Genomic DNA, 17756 nt, shown 5'->3' with positions numbered 1-17756 from the left:
GAAAGCTTGTTTCCTTCACAAGCTCAAATGTTGGAACTCGCCTCTTCTTAATATTTGATCATGTTTACGTTAAGGTTTTTTCCTTGAAATCTAAATCATTGAAACGGTCTTTACATGGAAAGAATAGCCATTGCTTTGCATGCATTGAAAACGACATAAAGCTTCCTTGCCCTACTCCGGTCCTTGTCGGATATGTCCTGCCATCAATGCACTCTAAAAGATGACATTCAACCAAGAAGTTCATCAAGCACCTTTTATTTTTTCCATGAAATTATCACCTTTGGCATACATCTACAACATTACAAACCTCAGGTGATTGCATGTCAAGAAGGCCCTTCATATCTTACCCATGAAAAAATACTTACCAGATATGTGCTTTCTTGAAGTAGTCCACTATCTCGAATATCAATATGTATCCCTCTGGCTGGGTACAAATCTTTATACATATCACACACTTTTAGTAAGGTCATACATGAAGTGCCCAATGATGTTAAATCTTCATCATTGTGTTCCTCCCATTGTTTGATTTGTCTAGCCTGATAATGATTCTTAGTAATTTTGTGAAAGGATCTTCAACTTCTTTGTGAATACATTATCTAGTGAAGCCAATGGACTACCAACACATTCCTAAGCACAATGTCACTTTCCAAGATTCCTTGACTAGCAATATTCCTATCAATTCTTTTCACCCATGTCAACATCTTGCATAATGCCACACGCCTTCAAGATGCAAGGATAGGTGATTGCATTTGAAAAGAGGTCAACAACCTTTGAAAAAAACCTAAATTTTCATAGCCCTGATGTATTGGAATTAATGCAATTGATGCACTCCAAGAGATGACATTTTGGATAGTATGCTCATCAAGCACACTTGTACTTTCTCTAAATCAACACACTTGCCATAAACGTGGACTAAAGCACGAAAAAGCGTGATGTTGGTTTCTAATCAGAGCCCCTACTGTCACTTTGCATCCTTTAAAATTAGCCTAACAGCTTTCCAACAAGGGCGGGCATATCCTACAACCAACAACCCACTCAAAGAGATGCCATTCTACACAAGGAGCTCGTCAAGCGCTGTGCTTTTTGATAGGATTGCCTCATTTCGCATACATACATCAAAGAATTACCAACAAGCTCAATGTTTTTGTTTAAAGACACAAAAATGTTTGATCACTAAAGATTTAGCTACGTTGGAATGCATGTACTTTAATGCTCGTGCAAGAGAAATTTTACTCAATCAAAGGGAGTGCCTTTGTCTCCTGTAGACGACCTTGTTTGAGAACGACCAATGCCTGAAGCTATTTGGACCCCTTGATTATTTCAAGATCAGGTCTACGAGATTCCCAGTGGAAGGGAGGGCTTTGCGGAAAATAAACGTCACAGACCCTGCAACACATCAAATTTTAACCTCAAATTTTAAGGAGCTGATGAGAACGCCAGAAGGATCTTTAGAAAGCCTACAAGAAACACAGGGGAGGTCCTCATTATGAACGGGGCCAAGCAAGGTACTGCAGGCTTGGGGGAGTGCAGTAAATCCATCCTTATCTCCTTGCCTCTATACACTGAGTGTTCTCAGGGAGTTATGCGTTCAAGTGTTGGCTCATTCCCATCGATATCCATGGTAGCCTTCGGATGCACCAAAAATTCATTCATATCTGGTAGTGAAAGCAGTATTTTCCCCATCTTGGAATGCACTTTGAATATTGTGAGTAGGAGCCACTGTAAATGCATCTGAGTCAAAAGTCGCTTCATTATTTTCATGTGCCAATGATGCAAACCCATCAGATGCTGAATTCAACTGGTTTTGTTTGGCGCCATGTGTGCGAAGACGAATCCATGGATGCTCTGCAAAAAAAATCCACATCAAAATCATTGAAGACAAAAATTCTAGGAAAACTTAGCTATAGGCCATGTAGTAGGAGCTTCCTGCAATACCAGAAAACTTCTGTCCTGCATTGAAGAGTATATAGAAACATGTAAGGTGCAACATGGCGGAATACATGCTGAATACTTGAGCAACAATTCATGTGAGTGATCAGCGTGTATGTTGCAATTCTGCAGTTTTACCTGGAGAAATTTCAAGTGCAAGACCAAAATCAGCCAGCTTGATAGGGGATGTATCAGAGTCCTCAACTAGAAGAATGTTTTCTGGCTTGATGTTGCGATGCATGACGCCCATGCTGTGGAAATATTGCACAGTTTTCGATAAGCTTTTCATCATTATCGCAGCACGGGCCTCAGAATAGCACTTCTTCATCACAATCCTCTCATAAAGCTCGCCCCCATGACATAGCTCTAAAATTAGGTGAATATTTGATTTGTCTTCAACAACGTCATGGAGGTGGACAGTGCTGCATGTGGAGCCACAACGAGGATTGGAAAGCAGTTTCATAATGTGGACTTCTCGCACAACATCTTCGATGTCACCCTTCTGGCTGAGGTGGAGCTTGGTAATGGATTTGCAAGCAAATGAGGCACCAAAGGAGCGGCAGGTGCAGCTGCGAATGATGCCATATTGTTCACGATCGAGCTCACCACCCAGGTTGTAAAAGGAACCCAGGTACAAGCGGGTGCGAAAGGGGAGACTGGGGGTGAAGGATGAGTCCTCGGTATGAGAGGGTGGGGAAGTCAAGACCTGGCCGCCATGATTCATGTGGGTGTATTTTTGTAGAGAGCCATATCACGCTTATACCACTCCATTTCCATTCTGCTACGTGATGGCTATGTCTTGGTAGGCGGAAGCAATATCAATGAGGGCTATGCATTCATGGATATGCCCTCCTTGACCGAGTTTCATATTGAAGTATATAGCCCGTATTATCTGGCTACTTCATTTGACAACCAGAGGGCCTCTATTACTGCTCTCGATGGAAAGATAAGCTACTGGGTGATTTTCAAGGTGGACTTTACACTTGTTACTGCAGATCATGTGGCAAGTGTGGAGTTCAAGCTGTATGTGCCCCCATATCAAACATATCTCATTAATAATCAGAGGCAGCTCATTTTGTAGGCAACTACAATAATGAAAGGCATATTGCAGGGCGTAGGCTTTGAGGCCATGGTGCAGTCCCCTTCTACCAAGGTAGGATTCGTACGTACTTACCGATATGTATGTACGTATCGTACCGTACGGATTCGTACTGTACTCCACCCTCCCCTCCCCCCCCCCCCCCCCCCCCCCCCCCCCCCCCCCCCCCCCCCCCCCCCCCCCTTTCCCTTCTCGCCGCAGTGCTGTGGGTAATTTGTGGAAATAAACCCTATTGCGGCGGCAATATTTGGTTTGTCCTTCTTTAGCCTTATCCCGACGCCTAATTTTGTAGACATTTCGACATAACTTGCATCTGTAAAGCACACACGAACATCATTGCGGTGGTGAATATAGGAGGGCAAGCACGATCAGGAACTCATATGAAAGCTTTGCCTTGGTTTGTAGAATAGTGAACTAACATCCTTGGAGTGATATATATGAATTTTTTATCAAGAACAGACCGTATTATAGGTTTTTGACTTTTAAAAAAAAAAACCTAACGAATTTTACGTACCTAACAACTCTATCCATTCGGTACTACGTACAGGTCGTACCGAATATGTACCGTACCTTTTGTACCTTACAACCTTGCCTTCTATCCCCATAGTTGCACCTCATGAGTACTATTTGCCGTTCATAGTGTATTAAGGTGTGCTGAGCAAGGGGGCATGGATTTAGGTTGCTGGTTAATTATTAGGGAGGAGTAGCAGTCTTATTTAAAGAGATCTCTACGGGGTAGCCGGGGTTCAGGAGGAGTAGCAGTCTTATTTAAAGAGAGGAGTTGAAACCCCTACCACAAATTATCAGGAAAGATGAGCAAGCAAGGTATATGTGGGTGAGAATGAGAGCCGAGACAGGTAGGTTTCTATATATCGCTATATGCTACTTCCCTACAATACATCAGTCTACTCCTCACCTAAAGGACAGTCCCCTTTCTCCATATTGAATAATGACATATGGGAGTTCTCTAGAGATGGAGACATCGTTCTCTTAGGAGACTTTAATGCCAGAACGGCCAACTCTCAAGCAGTATTCTATGACACTTCTGAGGAAATGCTCAGAGAAGTGGATTTATCACAGAGGGGACTAACTAGAAACTCAAAGAATAATGAACACACTGAATATGGGAGTCACCTCATGGAAATGGCAACTATACATGGTTTGGCCATACTTAATGGTCTAGAGAATTTTCCTTTATCTTGGGGATTCACATGCTTCCCGCACAGGCATGGGGCCAGTACAGTGGATTATGTCATGACTTCACCAAGCTTTATTTCTAGTATCGAGGACTTTAAGGTGGGACCTAGACCAGTTGGGATTGCAGTGGATCATGCTCTCTTGACCCTATCAATCTCCTTCCAATACAATGCCTCTCAAGCACAAAGGAAGAAGACACACACAAGATATACTTTTACGCCAGAGATTGATTCAGTCTATGTGGAAAAGATCTATAATAGGATGTGGGCAGCCGAGCCAGTATATATTGTAGAGGAGATTACTTCTCAGTTAACAGAGATACTACATGGAGCAGCACAAGAGGCATACCCACATACTCAACCCGATGAGAAGAGAGGATCTGGGAACATGCCTCAAAACAGTTGGTATGACGAGGAATGCAGAGAGACGAGAACCCAGGTCCAGAAAGAGCTTACACTTGGGATCATCACATATAAGGAGTCTCGGATTGCTCTTCGGCGTATAGTACGTCGCAAGAAAAGGGCATTCTTAGCCAAACTGGAGAAGGATCTATATCAGCTCTTCTTGAGTCAGGACTCACATGAGGCTTGGCGTTTATTTCACGAGCACTCACCACCTCCGACGATTACTTCTCCTGAGATTTGGGGTCAATATGTAACATCACTATATATGGTATCTGGACAGCCTCCATTACCAGATCCGCTAGAGCCATGCCCTGCTACTAGTACTTTCTTTACTACGGAAATGGTGAAAAAAGCCATTGATAAGATGAAGACAAGAAGAGCATATGATCATGATGGTTTAGTAGCAGAACATCTGATCCATGCCAGGGATCTACTTTCAGAATTCCTTGCTCGTCTGTTTAATCGGGTCATGTGTGAAGGATTACCTGAATCTTGGAAATTATCTACTGTCGTACCTATTTTCAAATCAGGGGATCCTATGATACCCGGGAACTACCGTACCATTATGGTAGGTCACACATTGATCCGACTATACGTATCCATTCTTGAACAAAGATTGAGTAGATGGGCAAAGAATGAGGGCATAAGGGCAACGGGACAAGCTGGATTCAGGAGGGGTTATTCCACTTTAGATCATATTCTTACGCTCAGAGCCATTATTGAGGAAGGAAGAGCAAGCGGGAGAAGGATGTATTGTTGCTTTGTGGATTTTTGGAAAGCTTTTGATACAGTACCAAGGGCCAGATTGATGCGTAGGATGCAAGAGTTAGGGGTCCCCAAAGAGATTATTTGGGGGATCATGGCCTTATACGGGTCAGTAATAACTGGCTTATGTACGTACCCTAGAAGGGGATTCTGACATTGTTCATCCCACCGTTGGAGTAAAGCAGGGATGCCGACTGTCCCCTACTTTATTTGGTATGTACATAGATGAGGTATCCGATTACATTGATAGAGAAGGGGACAGAGGTGCTCAACTTGCAGGGTCATGGATCCCTTTGTTGCTGTATGCAAATGATATTGTATTGATAGCAGAATCACCAGATGGAATGCAGAGGCAGCTAGATACATTACATAAATTCGCGGAGGACAGTGGACTGTCGGTAAACTTGGGTAAAACCAAAGTTATGGTGTTTAACACCATATCGCAGTGGGTTAGGAGATTGACACCTACATTTGCATATGGCCAGGATACAGTAGAGTACACAGATGCATACACATACCTTGGTGTGGTATTTGAAGGACCGAAGGACCGAAGTTTACTCTTAAGAAAGCAGCAGATGCTAGATTGTCCAGAGCCTCTGCGGCCTTGGGAGGGTTGGAGAGGATGTGTTCACAAGTGCAGTTTCAGGAACCACGAACAAAACTTTGGCTCTTTGATACCGTGGTGGCTTCGGCTATGCTTTATGGGGTCCAGATTTGGGGACCATATGTAGATCAGGATAATTGGAAGTCAATGGAGAGACCTTTGGTATCTATGATTTCCCGAATGATTAGAGCCAAGGCCTCCGTACCACACGCGATTACCCGAGCGGAACTAGCTGCCCCTCCGATAGAAATTGAAGCTCTTACCAGATCAGTGTCCTTTATACATGGTTTGTGGGATACAAATAATTGCCGATATACTAGACTTGCCCTCGAATCCTCTCGACAATTAGCAATGAAAGGGGATACATCATGCTGGTATGCGCAATGAAAGGGGATACATCATGTTGGTATGCGCAACTGTCCTCGTGGTTTCAGAGACACGGGTTCAGTATGGAAAGATTACCCCCCCTTCCAATACTCTCTTGAGGCTCCATCACTGGCAATTACACGAACGGAGATTAATAAAATCATCCGTCAGGATCTTATACAGTTGGATACTAAGAGGATAGGGGTAGACCCTACACAAGAATTGGGCACGAAGATGGCCGACTACAAAGAAAACTTCCTACAGCTATGTGAAGATGGATTTGTGATTTGCCCGAGCTACATGGATACCCACCTGTCTCATGGTTTGAGATGTGCTATTGGTCAGATTCGTACATCCTCACACCAGCTAGAAATTGAATTTGGCAGATTTAGGGGAATCCCACCTGAGAGCAGAATTTGCAAGTTATGCGGAATGGAGCCGGAGACAGAATTACACTACATATGCCATTGCACCGTATACTATGAGATACGTGGGCGTTTCCATTGCCTATTTAAAGAAGGCTTTGGACCTCTAGAAAGAGTCATGCAATACCAAGATCAAAGATGCTTAGGCTTGTACCCACTGGAACTACATCGGCACAAGGATAATCTAATGAGAAGACAAAGAGCACTATAGCCTCAGACGCAGATCACAGATTTCTTCGGATCGAGAGAAGCAGGAGTGGAAGGAGAAGCAAGAGGCCAACAGCCAGCACAAAGGAGTACCCACATTCTTACCAAAGGCACCCTCATTGACAAGGCAATTGAGCTTAGGAAATCGAGACGACCACGACCGAGATGCAAAAGCACACTTCACCGGAGGAGACTACAACAAAGGTTAGAAGCATTCTAGCCAGACACCCAGAATGCTCCTAAGAAGTTTATTTAATACTTTGTATTTAGTTTTTCACATTTATTTTCACACTCTCACACTTTTCACACTTAGTACTTTAGTACTAAGGTACCCATACATTGTAATAGATTCACCACTTTTGTATCACTTTGGTCTCATAGGTCATTCTGGCCTTTTCACATTTATTTTCACACTCTCACACTTAGTACTTTAGTACTAAGGTACCCAGACATTGTAATAGATTCACCACTTTTGTATCAGTTTGGTCTCATAGGTCATTCTGGCCTTTTGAAGACGTTAATATAACATTTCATTTCTCCCTCTCTCTCTCTCTCTCTCTCTCTCTCTCTATATATATATATATATAATCAGGTAGTTCCTTTGTCGTCACCCTATCGGCACCTTGTTGAAGAACGAACGCACTGCGAAGGATACACGGGTCATCGCAGAGCAAGACCGTTGCAGAGCTGACAGAGCTCCATTATAAGCTTGTTAATGCCAAAAGAGCAGCAGATCCTTTTGATGAAAATCAGGTATCTTGCTTCGGCCTCTTCGATTACCTAACGTCACAGGTGCAGTTGCTGCTATTGCAGTTGGAATAGCTCCGCAAAGACATCGTCGGTTGGGAGAACCTCGTCGAGGCTCCGCCGTCCCTGCTCAAAGACTTGGCATCCATTTTCAAGACCAAGGACGTGGAGTTTCTTGCGTTGCATAAAATCGATGTCACTCTATCCGAGGTTATTGGAAAGAGCAAATGTCTTACCCCATTGAAGCTCTTGCCAGAAGGGATTGGCTTTTGAATATGGGAGTCAGAATTTAATGCGACACAAGACAATCATCTGGTTTGTACTTCATCTTGAAGATCTAGTTGGTACCAAACCATCTCCCACTCCTTTGGTTGAAGAGCAAGCGTTGGGGCGCCGATTTTGTTATGGATCGCATATGCCTTGAGGAATCGTGCTCAAGGACTCAGTTGGGGCGAAATGAATCTGTGCCCTGCGGAGAAAGTTCATAAATTGATTTCCTTCAAAGATCTGCTGCTTGTTCTTAAGATGAGGTGAATATTGAAGATGCCCATGCCCATCGCCATCAGGTGCCGGTAACCCTATCATCGGGTGCTGGTAACTCTTGTCGTATCTGCGAAGAAAGTTCATAAATTGATTTCTTCAAAGATTTGTTGCTTGTTCTGAAGATGAGGTGAATATTGAAGATGCGCGTGCCCAGTGCCAGATGGTGCTGGTAACCCTATCTTCGGGTGCTGGTAGCTCTTGTCATATCTGTCTACCAGCACAAAGTAAGCTTCTTAAGCTTGTTTATGTGAGGGTGGACCTGTAGGAAAGAGCTTCCATTAGTTGAATCTTCAAAGTCATGATCCAAATGACATGGCTTGCTCTTGAGTCACGACTCTTTGCGGGAGGTGGAGGTGTAGGAGGGATGTGAGAGGACTTGGGAAGGACCAGCAGTAGAGAGAGTGGGTATCACGGCCTCCATAGATATTCCTTTGACCGAATGCAATCGATGTCTCGTGAAACATATTCCGTTTCATCTTAGTGACTTAGGCTATGGTCACACAAGGCTTAGTTATCAGTTATAGATAACTATGCCAACTATGCCCATACGGAGCATTAAATGAATAAGGAAGCCTCTTGCATGGTCATGTAAGGCTTAGTTATTCATTCAATCTCCCAACTATGCCAAAGTCGGTGTAGTTACAAAGGGTAGGCATAATTATTCATTTAATGCTCTTTTTTGTCTGTGACAAGGAATGAGGCTTAGTTATAAGTGCCTAATGTGAATAATCCTAGCTGTAGCCAACAAAGTTAATCTCTTTACTTCGTTAGCATACATCTCAATTCAAAATGCTGGCAGCTCCTTTATCCACGTGTATCTCTCCAAATTCAGTGAGCTATACTTTCGTCCTGAAGGCTATCTTGAAGGCATGTGGATCTACGCGAGTGCTCGAGGAGCTTCCTGTCTGGAGTGTGGACTTTTGGAATGCACTGACTGCAAGATTTACCGCATAGGGGCAGGGCCAAAAAGCTCTAGTCTGTTTTCAGCAAATGTGAAGCGAGGGTCTCTCTCCACATGAAATCACCTATGGATGCATCTTGAAGGCATGTGGATCTACCCAAGATGCCGACATGGGCACAAAAATTCGCAATTATGTTGTTAGTCAGAGGCTGTTGAAAAAAGATGTCGTGCTTAGCATTGTCTTGATCGATAAGTATGCAAAGCGAGGGCCTCTCTCCGAATGCAATCACCTACGCATGTATCTTGAAGGCATGTGGCTCTACGTAAGATACTGATAAGGGCACAATTATATTGTTAGTAAGAGGCTGTTGAAAACAGATGTTGTATTTGGCATTGTCTTGGTCGATATGTATGCCAAATGTGGAGCACTTGAGAAAGCACAAAAAGTGCATGAGGAGCTTCTTGACCAGAATGTCGCCTCTTGGAATGCTCTGATTGTGGGATGTGCGCAACAAGAGCAAGTCGAGAAAGCTCTGAATTGTTTTTAGCGGATGCAAAGCAAGTGTCTCTCCAAATTCAGTCACCCATCCTTTCGTCGTGAACGCTATGCTTACATCATGAAGGCATGTGGCTCTACGCAAGTGCTCGAGGAGCTAATGTCCAGAGTGTGGACCCTTGGAATGCACTGATTGCAGGGTTTGCTCCGAACAAGAGCTTCCTGTCTGGAGTGTGGACTCTATGAATGCACTGATTGCAGGGTTTGCCCCATAGGAGAAGCTTCTAACTTCATGGACATTCCTCAAATCGGGCCAATCACGGATAGTCTCTATCTTGGCCGGGTCCATTTGCACTCCTACTGCTGACACAATGTGTCCCAAAAAGTGTATCTCTGGTAGGAAAAATTCACTTTTCTTTGGATTAATCACTAACGTGTGATCTCGTAATGCCTGAAAGACTTGAAGCAGATGATGTCTGTGTTCTGCCTCATTCTTGGAGAAAACAATGATGTCGTCAAAGAAAGTGTCAACAAATAGCCTGTACTCTCGAAAAATCTTGTCCATCATCCGGTTAAATGTCGCAAGAGCATTGGTTAAGCCAAAAGGCATCACCAAAAACTCAAATAACCCAAAAGTCATCCGAAAAGCTGTCTTGTAGACATCTCCCGGCGCTATCCTGATGTGATGATATCCACTCTTCAAGTCAATCCTGCTAAAGCACGAGGATCCCTGTAACCTGTCGAGTATATCATTGATCCTAGGAATCGGAAATCTGTTCTTGATGGTGATTTCGTTGAGAGTGCTATAATCGATGCACATTCTCCAAGATCCGTCTTTCTTCAAAACCAACAACACTGGAGAGCAAATACGGTGAAGTACTAGGCTGGACAAGACTCTTTTTCAAGAGGTCTTTCACTGGGTTCATAATCTCTTCATTCTGTGCTCTGCTCACACGGTAGGGTGGCCGGTTCGGTGACGTGCTTCCAGGTATCAAATCAATGGTATGATCTTCAGGCCCTCTGAAAAGCAATCGGCATGAGTGTGGAGAAAAAAATCTTGGCGTTCTTTATATCAGGTCAAAACATATATCCATCGTTCAGTTCTCTCCCAAAAGAATGAGTAAGAAACTGAAGTTCATCAAGTACAATCTCTAAGCCCTTCATTTATATCAGTCGCTTTCTCAGCCTGGTAGTCAACCACGGTGTAGTTCTTGTGGTACCAAGGGATCCCGAGTAGAACGTCACTCGCGTGCCTTGAACACCCCTGTCATTGCACACAAAGTTTGCCAATGCTTGGTGTAACGGCAACATCCCATCCGGGTGCCAGTCGAACTACCTCCGCCTGTGGCGTCAGTCTGTCGGGCGTAATTCCAAATCAAGCCGCCAATTCCAAGTGAAAAGAAGTTGGCCTTGGCTCCTTCAAAAGAGCTTCCTGATCCTTTACTTTGCCCCAAAAGCGGCAAAGTTTGTACTTTCATTCGGTGCAGGTCCCACGCCATGCGGTACTGGTTCTGCTTTTCTATCTGCCTTTTCTGCCACATTCCTCAGCTGCTCTCGAACTCTCAGGCCTGTCATCGTCTTTATCATTCTGTTCTTTCTGTGCCTTTTTAGGGCACTTCGCGGAGATATGTCCATGTTCCCCGCATCCAAAGCACTTCCCCTCTCTGATGAAGCGAGCTCTCTCCTCAGGAGTAAGCTTGGGTCGTGCATCCTTTTTCTCTGGGTTGCTCTTTTTCTTTCTACTTTCATTCCCAGAAGTCTGTTCGGCTCGTTGTGTCATGGCCTTATCTGTGGGGTAGGTCAAACTGCCAGAGTGAATGGCAAAGCCCTGCTTCGCATGACTCATCAACTCCTAAATAGAAGTTGACTTCTATTCCAAGCAATGATCTCGGATCTCTGTAGGTAGACCTAAGGTAAACCGCTCAATTTGTTCTTTGAACGAGATCTTCTTGAATGAAGAGGCGGGTAGAAAAGAGCTCCAGAATCTTTCACAATAAGCATTGATTGTGTCTTTCTTGGTCATCCGAAGATGGTTCCAAGTAGCTCGTATATCTCATTCATATTCTTGCGTTAACCAAGAAGAAATAAAAAGCTTCTTAAATTTCAGCCATTTAACTGACGCAGTCTTGTTTAAAAGAAGCGTGGACCACCAAGTACGAGCATTCCTCTTAAAGTAAGAGGCAGCTCTCCGAATCTTGGAGTGCTCTGAATAGCGTCCTCCCGCGAAAGTGATGTCAAACTGCTGTATAAAAGACAAAGCCTTCGAAGCATCTGAGTATCCTGAAAAAGTATCAAACTTGATCGAGTGGCCACCTTCCTTAAACTCTCGGACTTTCTTGCTTTTATCTTCGAGAAAGTCATACTGGTTTGCTTTGTAAAAATTCTTCTTGTTCACATAAAAGTTTCCGTTGTCAGAGTCTGAACTGTCCGTAGACGAGTCCTCTGTAGAAGTGTCACTCACTGGGCGAGACTTAAGACTTCCTTGCCTTTTTCTTGCCCTTTCCGAAGCGTTGTTTCTTGCTTCGCTTTTTGCTTTTCCTGTCTTCTTCGCTCGAGTCTGAAGAGCTAGAGAACTGTCAGAAGAAGAAGAAGAACTGTGTAGGCCTTCAAACTTGACACGCTTCTTTAGTTTCTTTGCCTTGTCAAATGTCAACTGACGACCCAAATATCCCGGGAAGTCAGTGTCTTTCTTCTGCTTTTTGCCCTGCTTTTTGCCTTTCTTTTGCACGTCGAAAAGCTGAGCAATCCGTGCATCAACCACGTTCTCCAATTCCTTCTTCGTATATTTCTTGGAGGCAGAAGGTTTCTTGAGAGTGGGTTTCGGGAGTGGTGTTGTGGTTCTTTGCCACTCCATCTGTACCTCTTCCAAAGAGGTCTGGTTCATATATTTTGCCATCTTCAGGTCCTTGGCAAAATTGAGCATCATCTTTGTTGCATCGCCAATCAATTGACGACGCTCCATCTCTTGCTACTCCGCCTGAGTAGTCCTAGGCGGGCCATACTCCGTGCCGGAATCTTCGTTGTGATCCCTGCCCGCATCTCCAGATGCAGAGAGAGTCGACTGATCATTGTCTGAAGCCATAGGTGCCGCGGAAAAAAAAATTCAGGGATCGGATTTCCCGTAGCGGCCGTGCTCTGATACCACTGTAACAAACTTGGACACTCCAAGTCAAGAATCAACCGCGACAGCACCAAATAACCACTTCAAAACAAGTCACAGATCACAATAGATGTACATTGGCCCGGCGGAGTTCCGTGCCTAGAGATATTGGCCCCAAAGACTGGCGCCCCTTTCGGTATTTCTTTTTGTATTAATCAATCATCAAAGTACAAGAGAGTGGTTAGGGTTTCACTCTCAGACTCTGCATCCAGATGCTCTGAGAAGTGAAGCCCTCACCACTTATTTAAAGATACAAGGGATGCCCAAAAGCAGAGCCCCAAAAGCTTTTAAAATAAAAAGCATCAGTTCTCTCTCTCTCTTAGAGAGTCTTTTCTCTTTTTTAATAAAAAAAAGCAAAATTCGCGTCGCTCATCATTTAAAAAAATAATTAAAAAAAAATTCCAGCCTCTTCGATTTCCAAAATTTAGGGTTTCTAGCAGAAATTAGGGTTTGCAAGAATTTTAGGGTTTTTGTTGTCCGCCACGTCATCACTTTGTGACAGAAGGTGATTCGATTCGTTTGGAAAGTCTCCGCTGGAGTCGGGCATTCTCTCTTACTTTGGTCGACCGCTCCCCTCGTCAGGCTTACTTTCTCTCTGGACGTGGCATTCGTGTGGTTGAGGATGTGGTAGATGAGGCTGGATACACTTTTGAGTTTCCTTTTGCTGCTGGCCGTTTTGGATTGGGCATGCATTACTGTCACTTTTGGAGAGAGCTTCAGAGTATGCTGCTTGACTTTTTGCCTGTTTCATCTTTGCCCGACGGTGACCGCATGTTTGATTGGGCGCTTCGGGAAACGCCTTTTCGAAACATTTCTGCAGGTCGAATTTATGCCCTTCTTCTACCTCAACCATGGCTTGATGGTCATTGTAATGCCCTTTGGCGCATGCACAATTCTGATCTCTGGTGGAGGCGGCGCCTATCTGCCTTGTGGAAAAGCCATTTGTCTTGAAAGAACCCCTGTTCCTTTGGCACTGTTTGCTTGGAGTGCTTCCGGTCGGCACTTTCTTCGGGTGCGTCATATTCGTTCTTCTTCTTGTGTTCGTTGCTCGACTGCAGAAGAGGACATTTGTCACTTGCTGTGGGATTGCGGCGTTACTAGAGACTTCCTTCGTCGTGTGTCGGCTTGTATGCGGCTCCGTTTTCGTGGGGTTGTCTTTCACAAAAGGTTCTGGGCATTTGGCATTTTTTTACCGTCACTGCAACGTTTTGCAGTCTTCTTTATGTGGGTCAGATATTGGGCTTACTGGACTTTGTGGAGTCAGCGTAATGCTTACATGTTCCATCATACTCATGCAGACCCATTCCCTCTCTTCAAGCTTTCTCTTAGGCAATCGTTACGGTTTGCTTTGGAAGTTGGTGATATCACCTCATAGATGCATCAGCTTTCCTATGAATGTTTTTAGCTACTCCATACAGCTGAGTAGTTATGTGTTCTTCCCCTTGTATATGACTTTTTTAGTGGGTTTGCCTCGCGTTGAGGTTTCCCATCAGTAAATTAATCAAATCGATTTACAAAAGAAGTGTGTGTGTGTGTGTGTGTGTGTGTGTGAGAGAGAGAGAGAGCAGCAGCAGTAGCGTGATCTGTGTGAGCAGGCGCAAGTGTGTGTATAGGACGGGTATATAGGCAGCTTTGAGCATCAGCGCCCTAGGGTTTCTTGATTGCGCGCAGTTTCGTCATCTCAGAGTTAGGGTTTCGGCGCAGCCTGTAGAGACTTCCTACATGTGAGTGGCTTAGTAATTGGACAGTAGCTCGTTAGGGTTTTTGGGGTGCAGGCAGCAAATGCTCTCGATTTGATCCGCCTCATGACAACAAACATCTACACTTACAAGCGTCGGAAAGAGATGGAGACGTCTACAGAGGATGCATGTCCATCATCAAAGAATGTTTTGAGTGAGGATTTTGACTATGCTCGCAAAGCTTGGGATGGTTAGACTCCTGATAAAGAAGTGCTTATTCCCGTGCAGGAGCTGATGGATCATGTCGCTCAATATGCCCTTAATGCAGTGATCCTCTTCTTTCTCGGCAAGATGCCTACTGCTCAAGATGTGGGACAATGGGTGGATTTTCTTCTTAAATGTGAAGCAATCAAAGGTGTTCACTTTGGAGCGCGTGGATTCTATGAAGTTTTGTTGATCGACTCTGAAGCCAGGGATACACTTCTTGAAATGTCCCTTTGTTTTTCAATACCCAGATGACTCATGTTTTGCCTTGGGCCTCACCAGAGATTATCAAAGTTTGATTCGTCATAAATGCCCGGTGTGACTTGAGGTGGAGGATTTTCCTCGAACATGGCGCCATTTTCTCCCATTGTCAGCCTCATACTGGGAAAGGTCATTTGTCACCCGAAATTAGATGCAAATACAAATCGTTTCTGCATCTTATGGATACATATATTCCCATAATATTCTCATTGTGGTAAGTTTGGGCATATGCAGTCCAAATGCCCTGAGCCGAATTTAGAGCCTCCTCCTTCAGCTGTTCCAACCTCACAATCCATCCCGCTTGCAAAGCTGCCGCTTGAGCATAGATCTCTTGGAAGGACAACTTCTACATCACCTTCATCGGCAAACAAAGGGAAGGGGAAGCAATTTACGGCTATCGCCAATATATCAAAAGAGAAAGATAAAGGAAAAGCAATTATGTGCCGCAGCCAAAGATTGTGGGTCAACGCAAACTCCCTTGTAATGACAATAAATCTTTGGCAGCAACAGATAAAGTAGTTCGTTCCTATAAGGATGTGGTTACAGGCTTCTAGCTCGGACCCACATCCTGGGCCAAGTCAGCCAATAAATTCCCCTTTGCACAGAATGGATGAAGACGTGTCCATGGGCATGTCGACTTAGCTGCTACTTTCTTTGCCCTTTGTAGATATGTGGTGTGATGAATAGCAATATAGTATGCATCTCATATAATGTGCGAGGGTTATGCAACCCCGACAAGTGGAGGCTAACATGGCACTTTGTACATACATGTAAAGCAAATGTAGTGGTTTTACAGGCACCTAATCAGCATGAATTTTCTGGACAATGCTCTTATTTTGTAGGTTATTGGATAGCTTATGCTGGCTTAGCTGGTTTTTCAGGTGTTCTGATACTAGTTCGTCATGAACTACAGCCCGTTCTTGCTTACGATGATCCCGGTGGTTGATGGTTGGTGATACAATGTATGTTGCATGATCAAGTGTATGAGGTGGGTGGTGTTCGGCATCTGGGCACAGGATTGTCTTGTGGCAAGATATTAGCTCCTATTCATGGACTTCGAATCCATTGCTTTGTGGGGATTTCAATAACGCACCGATTATCTTTGATAATACTACTTGTCATACTCATATGCTACGAGCTGAGAAGCAAGCTTAGGATAATCTTAGTGCTTCTATGCACATGCAAGATCTGTGGACGTGTCTACATCCTGATGCTCCGGGCTTCACTTTTCAACATAATGCGCGCACTTCTTATCATGCACGATTGGACCGTTGATATTTAATGAATTCGCAGCAGTATGATGACTTTGTCTATGAGATGAGGATTGATCATACATTGATGTTATCTGATCATGCTCCAATTATTTTTTCCTTGCAATTCGGCCCGTGTGATGAGCCTCTTCCTCGGAAGCGTCTTCTGCATATGAATAATGCTTATCTTTCTCATGACCGCTTTTGAGATATGGTTAATGAGGTCATTCCTCCACTCTGTGATCAGATACATTATGATCCGGACACTGCATGGTATCGTTTTGTCATACATAATTAATGCATTATCCGGGATTATGGTAAGAAGTATATGCGCCAGCTGTGTGGGGATGTTCATGAGGCAAAGTTGGTTTGTCAAAGTCTATAAGAGTTGGCTAACTCAAGACCCGTATCGGCTTCATAAGAGGCCGCTCTTTGTCAGGCTCGTGTGTGCCTACGTCAGAATGATCAACGCAAAATATATGGCAAACTCGCGCTCGCAAACGGGCTCTCATGGATAAAGGGTGTGCCTCTAAACAATTTTCCAAACACGTGCATCATACTAGACAAACCCAAGGATTCTCTCAAGGAGCCTCTGCTTCTCATGATGAATGCCGCATGGGACACACAACATCTGCCAGGATCTTGGAAAGAGGGTCTTCTTGCATTGCTACCTAAACGCAAACTTTGCTGACTATCTCGGTGTAAACGAGGCACTCTACCAACTAAGCTAATTGCCCTTACTACTTAAGCTAATTGAACAAAGGGGGATAGATTTATCCATCTCGCTTTTCCAACTGGCGGCCTATTACCCTTATGTCCGTCTTTTATAAGATTTTGGCCAAGATGATAGTACTTCGCATCAAAGATTATCTTTTTACAAGTCTTCATTAGGCGCAATACAAATTTATCCCTCGTCGCCAAATAATGGATAATTTGGCCAATATCCTGGTGGGTATGGAATTTGGTAAGTATACACAACAGATGTGCTTGTGATGCAAGTTGACAGAGATAAGGCTTTTTACACAATCCATTGGGATTACATTGTGGATGCGGTGTCTCGGATTTGGCCCAAAGTTAGCGCATATTGTGTATTTTTTATACGCTCACTAGTACGACCTCAGTGATCCTTGTAGGTGAATTGACCGATTCTTGGTCTCTTGGATGTTCAGTTCGACAAGGCTGCCCGCTTAGTGCTCTGTTATTTGCCATTGCTACCCACCCTCTGTTTTTACACTTGGATCACTTGATCTCCCAAGCCCGCCTTCATGGATTACATTTGCCTTCTGGTCAGAGTTTCATTGGGCAGGCCTATGCTGATGACTCCTTGTTCACGCCCAGAAATACTCTAGATGATATGCGCGAAATTATGCACGCATTGGACTTGTATGGTCTTGCTATTGGTTTTAAAGTTAACTTCTACAAGTCTAATCTCTCGCCTCTTTATGCACATGCTTGGCAT

At 44.1% G+C, this 17756-nt stretch overlaps 1 pseudogene; it reads right to left on the bottom strand.

Annotated features, from left to right (window-relative positions):
- Positions 1-1897: 1897 nt before the first annotated feature.
- Positions 1898-2936, bottom strand: LOC147456184 (calcium-dependent protein kinase 34 pseudogene; annotated as a pseudogene).
- Positions 2937-17756: the final 14820 nt, after the last annotated feature.

Source organism: Adiantum capillus-veneris, chromosome 6, assembly GCF_014529385.1.
Source record: "Adiantum capillus-veneris isolate H3 chromosome 6, ASM1452938v2, whole genome shotgun sequence".
NCBI lineage: Eukaryota > Viridiplantae > Streptophyta > Polypodiopsida > Polypodiales > Pteridaceae > Adiantum > Adiantum capillus-veneris.
This window is presented reverse-complemented; position numbering and strand designations above follow the sequence as displayed.